A 16,933-nucleotide genomic window follows, 5' to 3' on the forward strand; every position below is an offset into this window, starting at 1 on the left:
GAGGTCAGTGTGTGTCAGTCTGGGATCTTTCTGGGACTCAGTCACAGTGTATATCTGTCTGGAATTCGGGGACAGCGTGTGTCTGTCCTGTATTTGGGGGACAGTATGTGATGGTCCTGTATTCGGGGGACAGTGTGTGACGGTCCTGTATTCGGGGGACAGCGTGTGTCTGTCCTGTATTCGGGGGACAGCGTGTGACGGACCTGTATTCGGGGGACAGCGTGTGACGGTCCTGTATTTGGGGACAGTGTGTGACTGTCCTGTATATGGGGGACAGCGTGTGTCTGCCCTGTATTCGGGGGACACATGTGACTGTCCTGTATTCGGGGGACAGCGTGTGACTGTCCTGTATTCGGGGGACAGCGTGTGACGGTCCTGTACTCGGGGGACAGCGTGTGACGGTCCTGTATTCGGGGGACAGCGTGTGTCTGTCCTGTATTTGGGGTACAGCGTGTGTCTGTCCTGTATTCGGGGGACAGCGTGTGTCTGTCCTGTATTTGGGGTACAGCGTGTGTCTGTCCTGTATTCGGGGTACAGCGTGTGACTGTCCTGTATTCGGGGGACAGTTTGTGTCTGTCGTATATTCGGGGAACAGTGTGTGTCTGCCCTGTATTTGGGGGACAGCGGCGTCTGTCCTGTATTCGGGGGACAGTGTGTGTGTGTCCTGTATTGAGGGGGACAGCGTGTGTCTGTCCTGTATTTGGGGGACAGCGTGTTAGACTGTCCTGTAGTCGGGGGACAGCGTGTGACTGTCCTGTATTCGGGGGACAGCGTGTGACTGTCCTGTATTCGGGGGACAGTGTGTGACTGTCCTGTACTCGGGGAACAACGTGTGACTGTCCTGTATTCGGGAGACAGCGTGTGCCTGTCCTGTATTCGGGAGACAGCGTGTGTCTGTCCTGTATTCGGGGGACAACGTGTGACTGTCCTGTATTCGGGGACAGCGTGTGTCTGTCCGGAATTCGGGGGACAGTGTGTGACTGTCCTGTATTCGGGAGACAGCGTGTGTCTGTCCTGTATTTTGGGGACAGCGTGTGTCTGTCCGGAATTCGGGGGACAGCGTGTGACTGTCCTGTATTCAGGAGACAGCGTGTGTCTGTCCTGTATTCGGGGGACAGTGTGTGTCTGCTCTGTATTTGGGGGACAACGTGTGACTGTCCTGCATTCGGGGGACAGCGTGTGACTGTACAGGTTTCAGGGGACAATAGGTGTGTCTTTTCAGGATGCAGCAACTGTGTGTGCCTGTCTGGGATTTGGGGACTCTGTGCGTCTGTCTAGGATTCGGGGTCAGTGTACTTCTGATCGGGAATTGGGGGACAGTGTGTGTGTGTTTGAGATTGAATGCATTGAATCCCAGACAGACTTACTTTGGGATTGGATGTCAGTGTGTGTCAGTCTGTTATTCGGGGAATGTGTGTCTTTGTGGGGTTCAGGGACAGGGTGTGTCTGCCCGTGATTCAGGGGACTGACAATCAGTTGGGGCCTGTCCAGGAATCTGGGATCAGTCAGCATCTCTCCGGGATTCAGTGACTGCCTGTGTCTCTCCGGGATTCAGTGACTGCCTGTATCTCTCCGGGATTCAGTGACATTATGAGTCTGTACGGGATTCAGGTGTCAGTGTGTGACTGTCCAGTATTCGGGGGACAGTGTGTGACTGTCAGGTTTTAAGGAACAGTGTGTGTCTGACCGAGATTTGTGGACAGTGTGTGTTTGTCTGCAATTCAGTGACAGTATTTGTCAATTCTTGATACGGTATCTGTATGTCTGTGTGAGATTCAACTGACAGTGTTTCTCTGTCTGGAATTTGAGGACATTGTGTGTCTTTCTCAGATTCGGGGAAAGCGTGTGTCTGTCAGGGATTTGTGTGACTGTGTTTGTCTCTCCGTAAATTGTAGACTAAGTATGTCTCTCCGGGATTGGGTGACAAGTGTGTGTCAGTCTGGGCGATCAGTGTGTGCCTCTTCGGGAATCAGGGATAAGTCAGTGTCTGTCTGGGGATTCAGGGTCTGTGTGCATCTGTCTGAGAATCAGGGGACGGTGTGTGTCCATTCGGGATTCAGGGTTAGTGTGTGTATGCCAGATTCGACAGATGGAGCATGTGTCACCGGTTTTCATGGACAGTATGTGTCTGTCTGGGATTCAGGCTCATTGTGTGTCTGTCTGGGATTCGGTAGACAGTGTGTGTCTGTCTGGGATTCGGTAGACAGTGTGTGTCTCTCTGGGATTCGGTAGACAGTGTGTGTCTGTCTGGGGTTTGGTAGACAGTATATGTCTGTCTGGGATTCAGGCTCATTGTGTGTCTGTCTGGGATTCAGTAGACAGTGTGTGTCTGTCTGGGATTTGGTAGACAGTGTGTGTCTGTCTGGGATTCGGTAGACAGTGTGTGTCTGTCTGGGATTCGGTAGACAGTGTGTGTCTCTCTAGCATTCGGTAGATAGTGTGTGTCTCTCTGGGATTCGGTAGACAGTGTGTGTCTCTCTGGGATTCGGTAGACAGTGTGTGTTTGTCTGGGATTTGGTAGACAGTGTGTGTCTGTCTGGGATTCGGTAGACAGTGTGTGTCTGTCTGGGATTCGGTAGACAGAGTGTGTGTCTCTCCGGGATTCGGTAGACAGTGTGTGTCTCTCCGGGAATCGGTGGACAGTGTGTGTCTCTCTGGGAATCGGTAGACAGTGTGTGTCTCTCCGGGATTCAGTAGACAGTGTGTGTCTCTCCAGGATTCCATAGACAGTGTGTGTCTCTCCGGGAATCGGTAGACAGTGTGTGTCTCTCCGGGATTCGGCAGACAGTGTGTGTCTCTCTGGGAATCGGCAGACAATATGTGTCTCTCCGGGATTCGGTAGACAGCGTGTGTCTCTTTGGGATTCAGCAAACCGTGTCTGTTTGTCTGTAAATCGGCAACCAGTCTGTGCCTGTCCAGGAATCAGGGGTCAGTCAGTGTCTGGAATTCAGGGTCAATGTGTGTCTGTCTGGGATTCATTGACAGTGTGAGACTGTATGGGATTTAGGGACAGTATATGTCTTTCCAAGGTTTAGAAGCAGTATGTGTCTGTCTGGGATTCAGGGTCAGTGTGTGTCTGTACGGGATTTAGTGATAGGGTATGCCAGTCCAGGATTCAAGTACAGTGTGTCTGTCCAGGATTCGGGGACAGTGTGTGTCTGAATGGGATTCAGGGTCATAGTGTGTCTATTGTGAAGTTAGAGACACTGTGTGTCTGTCCGGGATTCAGGAACAGTGTGTCTGTCCCAGATTCAGTGGATTTTGTCTAACTGGAAATCCATGAGCAGTCTGTGGCTGTCTGGGATTCATCGACATTGAGTTTCTGTCCAGGATGAGGTCCTACAAGCTGAATTTAGGAAGTTAGGAGATAAATTAAAGAGTAGGACCTCAAAGGTAATAATCTCAGGATTATTACCGGTGCCACGTGCTAGCCAGAGTTGGAATAGCAGGATAGCTAGAATGAATATGTGGCGTGAGCGGTGGTGCAGGAGGGAGGGTTTCAGATTCTTGGGGCATTGGAACCGCTTCTGGGGGAGGTGGGACCAGTACCACCCGGACAGTCTACATCTGGGCAGGGCTGAGATCAATGTCCTAGGGAGATTGTTTGCTAGTGCTGTTGGGGAGGTTTTAAACTAACATGGCAGGGGGATGGGGACCCACACAGAAAAGAAGAGGGAAGTGATGCAGAGACCAAAACTAGAGTTAGTGAAGAAAAAAAGTAAGAGTAGAGTGCATAAAAGTAAAAAGCAAAAATCGCATAGGTCACTAGATTCTAAAAGGACAATGAGCATAAGGCACTTTATCTAAATGCCCGTAGTATTAGAAACAAGGTTAGTGAACCTGTGGCACAGATCAGTACCAAGGCATATCGATTTAGTGGCCATTACAGAAACCTGGTTGCAAGGTGGAGGTGACTGGGAATTAAATATCCAAGGGTGTCAGGCAATACGGAAAGATAGGCAGGAGGGCAAAGGAGGTGGGGTGGGGCAGTACTCTTAATTAGGGGTGAGATCAGGGTGATTGTGAGAGATGATATAAGATCTATGGAGCAGAATGTTGAGTCCATCTGGGTAGAGATTAAGAATAGTAAAGGGAAAAAATCACAGGTGGGTGTTGTCTATCGGCCACATAATAAAAATATTGCCGTGGCAGAGCCAACTAACCAAGAAATAACTGAGGCCTGTAAGAACGGAACGGCAGTTATCATGGGGGATTTTAACTTCCACATAGATTGGGTGAATCAGGTTGGTCAAGGAATTCTCTGCCCAGGGAAGCAGTTGAGGCTTCTTCACTAAACATATTTAAGATACAGTTAGATAGGCTTTTACATAGTAGGGAAATTAAGGGTTATGGGAAAAAGGGAGATAGATGGAGCTGAGTTTATGAACAGATCAGCCATGATCTTATTGAATAGCGGGCAGGCTCGATGGGCTGGATGGCCGACTCCTGCTCATATTTCTTATGTTCTTATGGAATTCGGCTGACAGCATGTGACACTCCGGAATTCAGGGAACAGCATGTGTCTGTTGTATTCGGGAGTCAGCGTGTGTCTGTCCTGTATTCGGGAGTCAGCGTGTGTCTGTCCTGTATTCGGGAGTCAGCGTGTGTCTGTCCTGTATTCGGGGGACAGCGTGTGTCTGTTGTATTCGGGAGTCAGCGTGTGTCTGTCCTGTATTCGGGGGACAGCGTGTGTCTGTCCTGTATTCGGGAGTCAGCGTGTGTCTGTCCTGTATTCGGGGGACAGCGTGTGTCTGTCCTGTATTCGGGAGTCAGCGTGTGTCTGTCCTGTATTCGGGAGTCAGCGTGTGTCTGTCCTGTATTCGGGGGACAGCGTGTGTCTGTCCTGTATTCGGGGGACAGCGTGTGTCTGTCCTGTATTCGGGAGTCAGCGTGTGTCTGTCCTGTATTCGGGGGACAGCGTGTGTCTGTCCTGTATTCGGGAGTCAGCGCGTGTCTGTCCTGTATTCGGGGGACAGCGCGTGTCTGTCCTGTATTCGGGAGTCAGCGCGTGTCTGTCCTGTATTCGGGGGACAGCGCGTGTCTGTCCTGTATTCGGGAGTCAGCGCGTGTCTGTCCTGTATTCGGGAGTCAGCGTGTGTCTGTCCTGTATTCGGGAGTCAGCGCGTGTCTGTCCTGTATTCGGGAGTCAGCGCGTGTCTGTCCTGTATTCGGGAGTCAGCGTGTGTCTGTCCTGTATTCGGGAGTCAGCGTGTGTCTGTCCTGTATTCGGGAGTCAGCGTGTGTCTGTCCTGTATTCGGGAGTCAGCGTGTGTCTGTCCTGTATTCGGGGGACAGCGTGTGTCTGTCCAGGATTCGGGAGTCAGCGTGTGTCTGTCCTGTATTCGGGGGACAGCGTGTGTCTGTCCTGTATTCGGGAGTCAGCGTGTGTCTGTCCTGTATTCGGGGGACAGCGTGTGTCTGTCCTGTATTCGGGGGACAGCGTGTGTCTGTCCTGTATTCGGGAGTCAGCGCGTGTCTGTCCTGTATTCGGGGGACAGCGCGTGTCTGTCCTGTATTCGGGGGACAGCGCGTGTCTGTCCTGTATTCGGGGGACAGCGTGTGTCTGTCCTGTATTCGGGAGTCAGCGTGTGTCTGTCCTGTATTCGGGGGACAGCGTGTGTCTGTCCTGTATTCGGGGGACAGCGTGTGTCTGTCCTGTATTCGGGAGTCAGCGTGTGTCTGTTGTATTCGGGGGACAGCGTGTGTCTGTCCTGTATTCGGGGGACAGCGTGTGTCTGTCCTATATTCGGGAGTCAGCGTGTGTCTGTCCTGTATTCGGGAGTCAGCGTGTGTCTGTCCTGTGTTCGGGAGACAGCGTGTGTCTGTCCTGTATTCGGGAGTCAGCGTGTGTCTGTCCTGTATTCGGGAGTCAGCGTGTGTCTGTCCTGTATTCGGGGGACAGCGTGTGTCTGTCCTGTATTCGGGAGTCAGCGCGTGTCTGTCCTGTATTCGGGGGACAGCGCGTGTCTGTCCTGTATTCGGGGGACAGCGTGTGTCTGTCCTGTATTCGGGAGTCAGCGTGTGTCTGTCCTGTATTCGGGGGACAGCGTGTGTCTGTCCTGTATTCGGGGGACAGCGTGTGTCTGTCCTGTATTCGGGAGTCAGTGTGTGTCTGTCCTGTGTTCGGGAGACAGCGTGTGTCTGTCCTGTGTTTGGGAGACAGCGTGTGTCTGTCCAGGATTCAGGGCCAATGTGTTTCTCTCTAGCAATCGGGGTACTCTTTCTGGGGTTCATGGAGAGGGTGTGTCCACTGGTGTTTCAGGGTTAGTGTGTCTCTGCAGGATTCGACTGACAGTATTTGTTTGTCTGGATTTCAGGGACGGTGGTGTCTGTCGGGATTTGGGGACAGTCTGTGTTTGTATGGTACTCGGGGGACAGTGTACATCTCTCCACGAATTGGTGGACAGTGTATGTCTGTCCCAGATTTACCAGAGTGTGCCTGTCTGTCTCGGAATTAGGGAGCAGTCAGCTTCTGTCTGGGATTCAGGGACAGTGTGTGTCTGTCTGGGATTTGGGTGACAAAGAGTGCCTGTCTGGGGTTCTGCAAAAGTGTGTAACTGTCCAGGATTTGAGGGACAATGTGTGTCTGCCAGGGATTCATTGGACAGTGCCCGTCTCTCTAGGAACAGTGTGTCTCGATCCGGGTTTCAGGAAACAGTCTCCATCTGTCTGGGTGTCCGGGATTCAGGGTGCTGTGTCCATCTGGGAATCTGCGATCAGTCTGTGTCTACAGGAATCAGGGATCATTCTGTTTCTGTCTGGGATTAGGGGACGGTGTGTACTTGTCCAAGATTCAGGGTCTATGTGTTCCTGGACAGCGAGTATCCATTCGGGATTCAGAGATAGTGTGTGACTGTCCATCTGGGACTCCGGAATCATGTGTGCCCGTCCGGTATGTAGTGAAAGTGTGCTTCGGTCCATCTGGGATGTAGGGAAAGTGTGTGTCTGTCCGGGATTCAGAGTCAGAGTGAGCCTATCCAGGATTCAAGGAGAAGTTTAAGTCTGTCCGGGATTCGGGTGAGATTGTGTGTCTGTTCGTATTCGGGGAACACTGTGTGACTCTTCAGGTTTGAGAGGACAGTGTGTTTCTGTCTGGGATTCAGGGTCAGTGTGTGTCTGTCCGCTATTCAGGGTCAGTGTGTGTCTGACCGGGATTCAGGGTCAGTGTGTGTCTGTCCGCTATTCAGGGACAGTGTGTGTCTGACCGGGATTCAGGGTCACTGTGCGTCTCTCTGGGAATTGGAGGAATCTGCATGTCTATCTAGGTTTCAGGAACAGTGTCATAGTCATAGTCATACTTTACTGATCTCGAGGGAAACTGATTTTCGTTACATTTGCCCCAACCAAGAATAGAGTATAAATATATCAATATAAAACCATAAATAATTAAATAGTAATATGTAAATTATGCCAGGAAATAAGTCCAGGACCAGCCTATTGGCTCAGGGTGTCTGACCCTCCAAGGGAGAAGTTGTAAAGTTTGATGGCCACAGGCAGGAATGACTTCCTATGACGCTCTGTGTTGCATCTCGGTGGAATGAGTCTCTGGCTGAATGTACTCCTGTGCCCAACCAGTACATTATGTAGTGGACGGGAGACATTGTCCAAGATGCCATGCAACTTGGACAGCATCCTCTTTTCAGACACCACCGTGAGAGAGTCCAGTTCCATCCCCACAACATCACTGGCCTTACGAATGAGTTTGTTGATTCTGTTGGTGTCTACTACCCTCAGCCTGCTGCCCCAGCACACAACAGCAAACATGATAGCACTGGCCACCACAGACTCGTAGAACATCCTCAGCATCGTCCGGCAGATGTTAAAGGACCTCAGTCTCCTCAGGAAATAGAGACGGCTCTGACCCTTCTTGTAGACAGCCTCAGTGCTCAGTGTGTGTCTGTCTGGGATTATGGGACAGTGTGTCTGTGTCTGGGATTTGGTGACAGTGTGTGTCTGTCCTGAATTTGGGACAGTGTATGTCTGTCTGTCTAGGATTCGGTGACAGTGTAGATCTGTCCATCAAGGATTCAGAGACTGTGTGTGTCTGTCTGGGAATAAGAACATAAAAAATAGGAACATGAGTCGGCCATCTGGCCCATTGAGTATGCTCCGCCATTCAATAAGATCATGGCTGATCTGACCATGGACTCATCTCCACCTTCCTGCCTTTTCCCCATAACCCTTAATTCCCCAACAATGCAAAATCTGTCCAACCTTGTCTTAAATATACATTTATATTTATTGACTTTATCAGGCAGAGAAATCCATAGATTCACCACCTTTTGGAAAAAGCAGTTCCTCACCTCCGTCCTAAATCTACACCACTGAATTTTGAGGCTATGTCCCCTAGTTCAAGTCTCACCTACCAGTGGAAACAACTTTCCTGCCTCTATCTTATCTAACCCTTTCATAGTTTTATATGTTTCTACAAGAACTCCTCTCATTCTTCTGAATTCCAGTGAGTGCAGTCCCAGGTGACTCAATCACTCCTCATAGTCCAACCCCCTCATCTCTGGAATCAACCTGGTGAACCTCCTCTGCATAGCCTCCAAAGCCAGTATATCCTTCCTCAAGTAAGGAGACCAGAGCTACACACAGTACTCCAGGTGCAGCCTCACCAGTACCCTGTATAGTTGCTGCATAACCTCCCTGCTCTTAAATTCAATCCCTCTGGCAATGAAGGCCAACATCCCATTTGCCTTCTTGATAGCCTGCTGCACCTGCAAACTAGCCCTTTGTGATTCATGCACAAGTACTCCCTAATTCCTCTGCACAGCAGCATGCTGCAATTCTTACCATTTAAATGATAATCTGTTGTTTAATTTTTCCTTCCAAAGTGGATGACCTCGCATTTACCAACATTGTACTGCATCTGCCAGACCTTTGCCCACTCACTAACCTATCTATATCTCTCTGCAGGCTCTCTGTATCTTCTGCACAATGTGCTTTTCCACTCAATTTAGTATCATCAGCAAACTTAGATGCACTATACTCGGCTATGCCCGTCTCTTTGGAAATCAGCGATCAGTCTGTGCCTGTCCAGGATTGCAGGGCCAGTCTGCGTCTGTCTGGAATTCAATGACTCTGTGGTTCTGTCCGGGATTCAGGGGCAGTGTGTGTCTGTCCGGGATTCGGGGACAGAGTGTGTCTGTCCGGGATTCGGGGGCAGTGTGTGTCTGTCCGGGATTCGGGGGCAGTGTGTGTCTGTCCGGGATTCGGGGGCAGTGTGTGTCTGTCCGGGATTCGGGGGCAGTGTGTGTCTGTCCGGGATTCGGGGGCAGTGTGTGCCTGTCCGGGATTCGGGGGCAGTGTGTGTCTGTCCGGGATTCGGGGGCAGTGTGTGTCTGTCCGGGATTCGGGGACAGTGTGTGTCTGTCCGGGATTCGGGGACAGTGTGTGTCTGTCCGGGATTCGGGGACAGGGTGTGTCTGTCCGGGATTCGGGGACAGGGTGTGTCTGTCCGGGATTCGGGGGCAGTGTGTGTCTGTCCGGGATTCGGGGGCAGTGTGTGTCTGTCCGGGATTCGGGGGCAGTGTGTGTCTGTCCGGGATTCGGGGCCAGGGTGTGTCTGTCCGGGATTCGGGGGCAGTGTGTGTCTGTCCAGGATTCGGGGGCAGTGTGTGTCTGTCCGGGATTCGGGGGCAGTGTGTGTCTGTCCGGGAATCGGAGGAATCTGGGTGTCTGTATGGGGTTCAGGGACAGTGTGTGTCTGACTGGGATTCAGGTTCAGAGAGCATCTGTCCAGGATTCGGGGGACAGATTGTGTCTGTCTGGATTTCAGCGGACTGTGTCTGTTTGTCTGGGAATCGTGCCTGTAGGGATCAGTCAGCGTCTGTCTGGTATTCAGGGACAGTGCGCATTTGTCCAGGAATTTGGGGACAGTGTGTGCCCATTCGGGATTCAGGGTTAGTGTGCCTTTGCGGGTTTCGACAGACAGAGTGTGTGTGTCCAGGTTTCATGGACAGTGTGTGTCTGTATGGGATTCAGGATCATTGTGAAATGGAGACACCTTTTTTTCCCTTATTAGGGAGAGAGAACCTGTGGTATGTCGAATACCGGGTGAACGAGTAGTCTTTGGGGTACTGCAAGTCTGTGTGTTCATTGATGCTTTGCTGCACGCTTGAGTGCTCGTTGGTGGTGGTGGGGGGTGCCGATGCTTTTTTTGCTGGTGGGGGAGGGAGGTCGTTGCTTTGCTGTTGCTTGTGCATGGGGGGGGGCGGGGGGGGGCTTTGGGGTTGGAACATTTAACTGTCATTCATTCTTTGGGGTACTACTCTGTTTTCATGGATGTTTGTGAAGAAAAAGAATTTCAGGATGCATATTGTATATATTTCCCTGACATTAAATGTACCTATTGGAACTTTTGAAACCTTTGTGTGTCTCTCTGGGATTCAGGGATAGTGTATGTCTGTCCAGGATTCAGAGGCAGTGTGTGTCTGTGCGTGGTTCAGGTCAGTGAACTTCTGTTCAGGAATCAGTGCACAGTATGTGTCTGTCCGGGATTGTGTGTCAGTCTGTGATTCGGGGGACAGTATGTGTCTGGACAGGGTTCAGGGACTGTGTGTGTCTGGATGGGTTTCAGGGTCAGAGTATTCCTAGCAGGATTCAGGGACAGGGTGTGTCTGTCCATCTGGGATTCAGGGACAGGGTGTGTCTGACCGTCTAGGATTCAGGGACAGTGTGTGTCTGTCCAAGTATTAGGGATCGATCTGGGATTAAGTGACAGTGCATCTCTGTCTTAGATTCAGTTGACAGTGTGAGTCTGATCAGTATTCGTGTGCCAGTGTCTGACCGTCCAGAATTCAGAGACAGAGCGTGTCTGTCCGTGAATCAGGCATGGAGTTTGTCTGTCCAGGATTAAGGGTCGGTATGAATCTGTCTGGGATTCAGGAGTCTGTGGCAATCTGGGAGTCAGGGATTCTGGGTACTGTGTCTATCTGGGAATACGCGATCAGTCTGCAGCTGTCGGGGAATCAGGGATCAATCTGAAGCTGTCTGGCATTCAGTGACTGTTTGGTCCTGTCCAGTATATGGGGACAGTCTGTGTCTGTCTTTGTTTCAGAGACTGTGTGTGTATGTCTGGTGTTCAGGGAGAGTGTGTGTCTGACTGTGATTCAGGGATAGTATGTGATTATCCAGGATTCAGTGGACTGTTGTCTGTCTGGGAATTGGCTATCAATCTGTGTCTGTCCAGGAACCAGGTATCTATCTGACATTCAGTGACAGTATGTGTCTGTCTGCGATTCAGTTGTGACTGTGTGTCTGTCCAGTATTCGGGTCCCAGTGTTTGACTGCTCAGTGTGCACCTCTCCGGGAATCGGGGGACAGTGTGTGTCTGTCCGGGATTCGGGTGTCAGTGTTTGTCTGTCCAGAATTCAGAGAACAGTGTGTGACTGTCCAGGATTTGGGGGGACAGTGTGTGTTTGTCTGTGATTCAGAGACAGTGTGTGTCTCTTTGGGATTCGAAGGACAGTGTGTGTCTGTCCAGTATTCAGGGATAGTGTGTGCCTGTGCGTGTGTCCGTCCAATATTCAGGGGCAGTGTGTGTCTGTCCTGGAATCATGCATATTGATGTCTCTGTCTGAGACTCAGGGGCAGTGTGTGTCCGTCCAGTATTCAGGGGCAGTGTGTGTCTGTCCAGTATTCAGGGGCAGTGTGTGTCTTTCCGGGAGTCGAGGCAGTGTGTGTCTGTCCTGGAATCAGCGGACTGTGTCTGCCTGTGCAGGAATCAGGGATCTGTCAGCATCTGTCTGGGATTCATGCACAGTGTGCGTCTCTGCGGGAATCCGGGGATCATGCTTGTCGGTCTGGAATTCTGGAATTGGCGATCAGTCTGTGACTGTCCAGCATTCAAGGGTCACTCTGCATCCATCTATCATTCAGAGACTGTGTGCTTCTCTCCAGGATTCAGGAACAGTGTGTGACTGTCCAGGATTCAGGAACAGTGTGTGCCTGTCCGGGATTCATGGTCAGTGTGCACCTCTCCAACAATCAGGGGACTGTGTGTGTCTGTATCGGATTTGGGGAAGTGTGTGTCTTGCTGAGATTTGGGTGTCAGTGTGTGTGTCTAGGAGTCGGGGGACAGTGCATGACTGGCCATGATTCAGGGTAGTGTGTATGTCTTTCCGCGATTCAGGGACAGTGTGTGTTTGTTCGGGATTCAGGGATAGAGTGTATGTCACCGGGATTCAGCTGACTATGTCTGTCTGTCTGTGAATTGGTGATCAGTTCGTGCATGTCCTGGAATCAAGGATCTGTCAGCGTCTGTATTCTCTCCCTCTGCCTGTCCCTTTACTCTCTCTTCCCTCTCTTTACTAGTTAATCCAGAGAGATGTAGGTCTGCTGAAATGGGTTTAGTTTTCTATGGAGCAGAGGAGGCTGAAGGAGGTCAATAATATTCTGAGGAGCAGAGGTGGAGACAGATACTTTTCCCATGCAAGTGATGCTGCAGGTTGAGGGTGAGGGAGGAAGTTTCAAATGGGATTTGAGGGAGGATATTTTCAGTTGGGAGGGTTTTGAATCCAGATGGTGTTGCCTGGGAAATCTCTCAAATTTGACATGAAGTCATACAGCATGGGACCAGGCCCTTTGGCCCTACTGATCAATGCTAACCAAAATACTAGCTACTCCTATTTGGTCTATCACTTTCTCTAAACATAGAACAGTACAGACTGAAGAGCCCATGATGTTGAGCTGACCAAGACCAACTCTCTCCCACATAATCCTCCACCTTCTATCTTTTCTTAACCACACCTTGCCTCCATCACTGCCCCGAGCAGGGTTTTCCAACCATCCGTGACTCAATAAAAACTACCCTTATTCTCTTCTCCAGTCACCTTAAAATTATGTCCTCTTGTACTAGCCATCTCCATCCTGGGAAGAATGTGTTGGCTATCCACTCTATATCTCTTACCTCTGTCAAGTTACCTCTGATGCTCCATTCCAAAGGCAAAAGCCCTAGCTTGCACAACCTTTCCTCATAAGACAAACAGCATCCTGGTAAACCCCCTCTAACCTCAACGCTCTGAACTCTGGAGCAAGGCTGCACATGCCTTTCTGAACACACCTCTGCGCCGGATACCTGGAGATCACCCACGGCAATCGGTGATGGGCGAAGGGGTCAACTCCACGCACAGGTGGCAAAGCCTGTTCACTTTTCATTATCTTACTTGGAAGGGATTCCTTTCCCAAGATAGTTTCTCCACCATCCCAGATTTCTTTACCAAGATGGTTCTGCTGCCCTTCAGTGACCCAAACCAAATAGGATTTCTTTCCCAAGAGGAACTTTTATTTTCTCACCCTTGATGGGATTCCTTTACCAAGATGGCTCTTCCACCCTGAATAGGATTTCTTTATTAAGGTGGCTCCCTAAACCTACATTAACCCACTCCGAATGGGATTCTTTCCCAAGATTGTTCTCCTACCCTTCACCATCCCACCTTGAATTGGCTTCCTTCGCCAAGGTGACTTCATGAACCTTCACTTTCTCATCCTGGATGGGATTCCTTCACCAAAACAGTTCTCTCGCCCTTCACTAAACTACTCCAGATGTGATTCCTTTACAAAGATGGCTCCCTAAATCTTAATTGACCCAGCCTGAATAGGATTCTTTTACCAAGATGGTTCTGCCACCCCTTTCTGAACTCAACCAGGATAGAGGTTTCCTTTATCAAAATGGCACTCCCTATCCTGCATTGGGTGAGGGGAGTTCCCCGACCAAGATGGAGTCCCCAACCATTCTCTGTCACACAATGCCTGGATGGAGCTTCTTTCACCAGGCCTGAACATGGAACAGACCAGCTCAGAAACCAGCCCTTTGGCCCATTCGGTGCCAACCATAATGCCAAATTAAACTATAAACCACCTGCTGTACATGGTCCATACCCCTGCATTTCCTGTGTTTATTGAATAACTTTCAGCACCAACCACTCTCAGACAAGACTTCATTTAAACTTCTAACCCCATGACCCTACACCATCTTAAACCACACAAGTTTCTGGAGGAACTCAGCAGCTTCAGAGAGGAATGAGAAGAAACTGTTGGCATTTTGGGCCAAGACCCTTCATCAGAATTGATGTCGGCTCTATCTTGGGTACTACCCAGGACACCTTTAGGGAGTGGTGTCTCAGAAAGGCAGCGTCCATTATTAAGGACCTCCAGCACCCAGGGCATGCCCTTTTCTCACTGTTACCATCAGGTAGGAGATAGAGAAGCCTGAAGGCACACAACAGCTTCTTCCCCTCTGCCATCCGATTCCTAAATGGACATTGAATCCGTGAACACTACCTCACTTTTTAAATATATACTTTTTCTGTTTTTGCATGATTTTTAATCTATTCAGCATACATATACTGTAACAGATTTATTTATTTATCATTATGATTTTATTTTGGTTTTTTTTCTATATTATGTAATGCATTCAACTGCCGCTTCTAAGTTAACAAATTTCACGTCACATGCCGGTGATAATAAACCTGATTCTGATTGAAAAAGGAGGCAGAAGTGGGTGGGGGGAAGGAGTACGAGCTGGTAGGTGACAGGTGAAGGGGAAGGTGGGTAGGTGGGGGGGGAAGGAGTACGAGCTGGTAGGTGACAGGTGAAGGGGAAGGTGGGTAGGTGGGGGCAGGGAAGGAGTACAGGCTGGCAGGTGACAGGTGGAGGGGAAGGTGGGTAGGTGGGGGGGGAAGGAGTACGAGCTGGCAGGTGACAGGTGAAGGGGAAAGTGGGTAGGTGGGTGCGGGGAAGGAGTACGAGCTGGCAGGTGACAGGTGAAGGGGAAAGTGGGTAGGTGGGTGCGGGGAAGGAGTACAGGCTGGCAGGTGACAGGTGGAGGGGAAGGTGGGTAGGTGGTGAGGGAAGGAGTACAGGCTGGCAGGCGACAGGTGAAGGGGAAGGTGGGTAGGTGGGGGGGTGAAGTGAGAAGCTGGAAGGTGGAAGTGGTAAAGAGCTGAAGTAGAAGGAATTTAATAGGAGAGATAGGAGAGGACAGTGGACCATGGGACAAAGGGAAGGAGGAATATCAGAGGAAGGTGATGGGCAGTTCAGGAGAGTTGGGGAGGAAAATGGGGAGGGCAAGAGGACCATAAGAATTGGGGAAAGAAACAAAAAAATGAGAGGGATAAAAATGGGGGGAGGGGTTACTAGACGTTGGAGAAATCATGTTTTTGCCACCAGATAGAATATGAGGTGTTGCTCCTCCACCTTGCACTTAGCCTCATCATGGCAGCCGTGTCGGTGTGGGAATGGGAAGTGGAATTGAATTGGGTGATCACCGGGAGATCCAGGCTGTTGGCAGTGGACACAATACTCCTGGGTGTAGCCTGACCAGAGTTTTATATGGCTGCAACGAGACTTCCCGACTCTTGTACTCAATGTCCCAGCTGACAAAGGCAAGCGTACTGTACGACTTCTTTACTGCCCTGTCTACATGTGAAGCCACTTTGTACATCACAAGGTCCCATTGTACATCAACACTGATAACAGTCCTGTCATTAACTGTGATTTAAATCCTTTTCATACTCATCTGGGTTAAACGCCATCTGCTTTTCTCTGCCAGCATCCTGTAACTGATCTCTATTAGGCTTCCTAATAGAGGCAACCATCTTCCAAATGGGCAACACTACCAACCTCAGTGCTGTCTGCAAACTTGCTAACCAGCATCAGCTGTGAGGAGTTTTGTATGTTCTCCCTGTGACTGGGTATTCCAGTCCTCCCTGTTTCCTCTGGGTATTCCAGTTTCCTCCCACAGTCCAAAGACATGGCAGTCCAAAAGTCGGTAGGTTAATTGGTTGTGTGAGCACGTGGCCAAGTAGTTAAGGCATTGGACTAGCTACCTGAAGGTCGTGAGTTCGAGCCCCAGCCGAGGGAATGTGTTGTGTCCTTGAGCAAGGCACTTAATCACACATTGCTCTGTGACAATGCTGGTGCCAAGCTGTATGGGTCCTAATGCCCTTCCTTTGGACAACATCAGTCTCGTGGAGAGGGGAGACTTGCAGCATGGGCAACTGCTGGTCTTCCATACAACCTAGCCCAGGCCTGCGCCCTGGAGAGTGAAGACTTTCCAGGCACAGATCCATAGTCTCGCAAGACTAACGGATGCCTTTATTTATTAATTGGTTACTGGAAAGTGCCCTGTGAATAGACTGGGATTAGATCAGTGGGTTGCTCAAAGGGTCTGTTTAGCGCTGTATCTCTAAATAAATAAATAATAAATCATTATTTTTTATTGCTGACCTACCCTAGATCGCTATACCAACATGTATCTCCTATCCATAATAATCCCAACCTGAATGGGACAGCTTCTTCCCCTCTGCCATCAGATTTCTTAATGGACAATGAAGCTACGAACACTACCTCATTATTTTTGCTCTTTTTTCATTATTTATTTACTTTTTAAAGTATATATTTTCTATTTATAGTACTACACTGTACTGCTGCCGACACATGCAGGTGATATTAAGCCTGATTATGCGTGGATGAAGAAGGCTGCTTTATCAAAATAGTTTCCACAATTCTTCTGGATGGAGAAGACCTTTTTTTTCCCAAATATGGCTCACAGACCTTTCACTATTTCACCTTGGATGAGGAGGAAGGCATTCTTCAATCAAAATATGCTAACTACTGTGCTATTGCGCTGCTGCAATATTGCTGGTTGCTGGTGTTGTATAGAGTTACACTATTACAACACCAGCAACCTGGGTCCAATTCTGTCTGTAAGGAGTTTGCATGTCCTACCCATTACGCATGAGTTTCCTCTGACTGCTTCATTCCACCACCCACAGTCCAAAGATGCACTGGTTGGTAGGTTAATTGGTCATTGTAAATTGCCCTGTGATTAGGCTGGGATTGCTGGGTGGTGCTGCTCAAAGGGCCGGTAGTACCTATTCTGCGCTGTATCTCAATAAATACATAAAAACCCTGTATCACAACATGC

Source organism: Mobula birostris, chromosome 29 (genome assembly GCF_030028105.1).
Source record: "Mobula birostris isolate sMobBir1 chromosome 29, sMobBir1.hap1, whole genome shotgun sequence".
NCBI lineage: Eukaryota > Metazoa > Chordata > Chondrichthyes > Myliobatiformes > Myliobatidae > Mobula > Mobula birostris.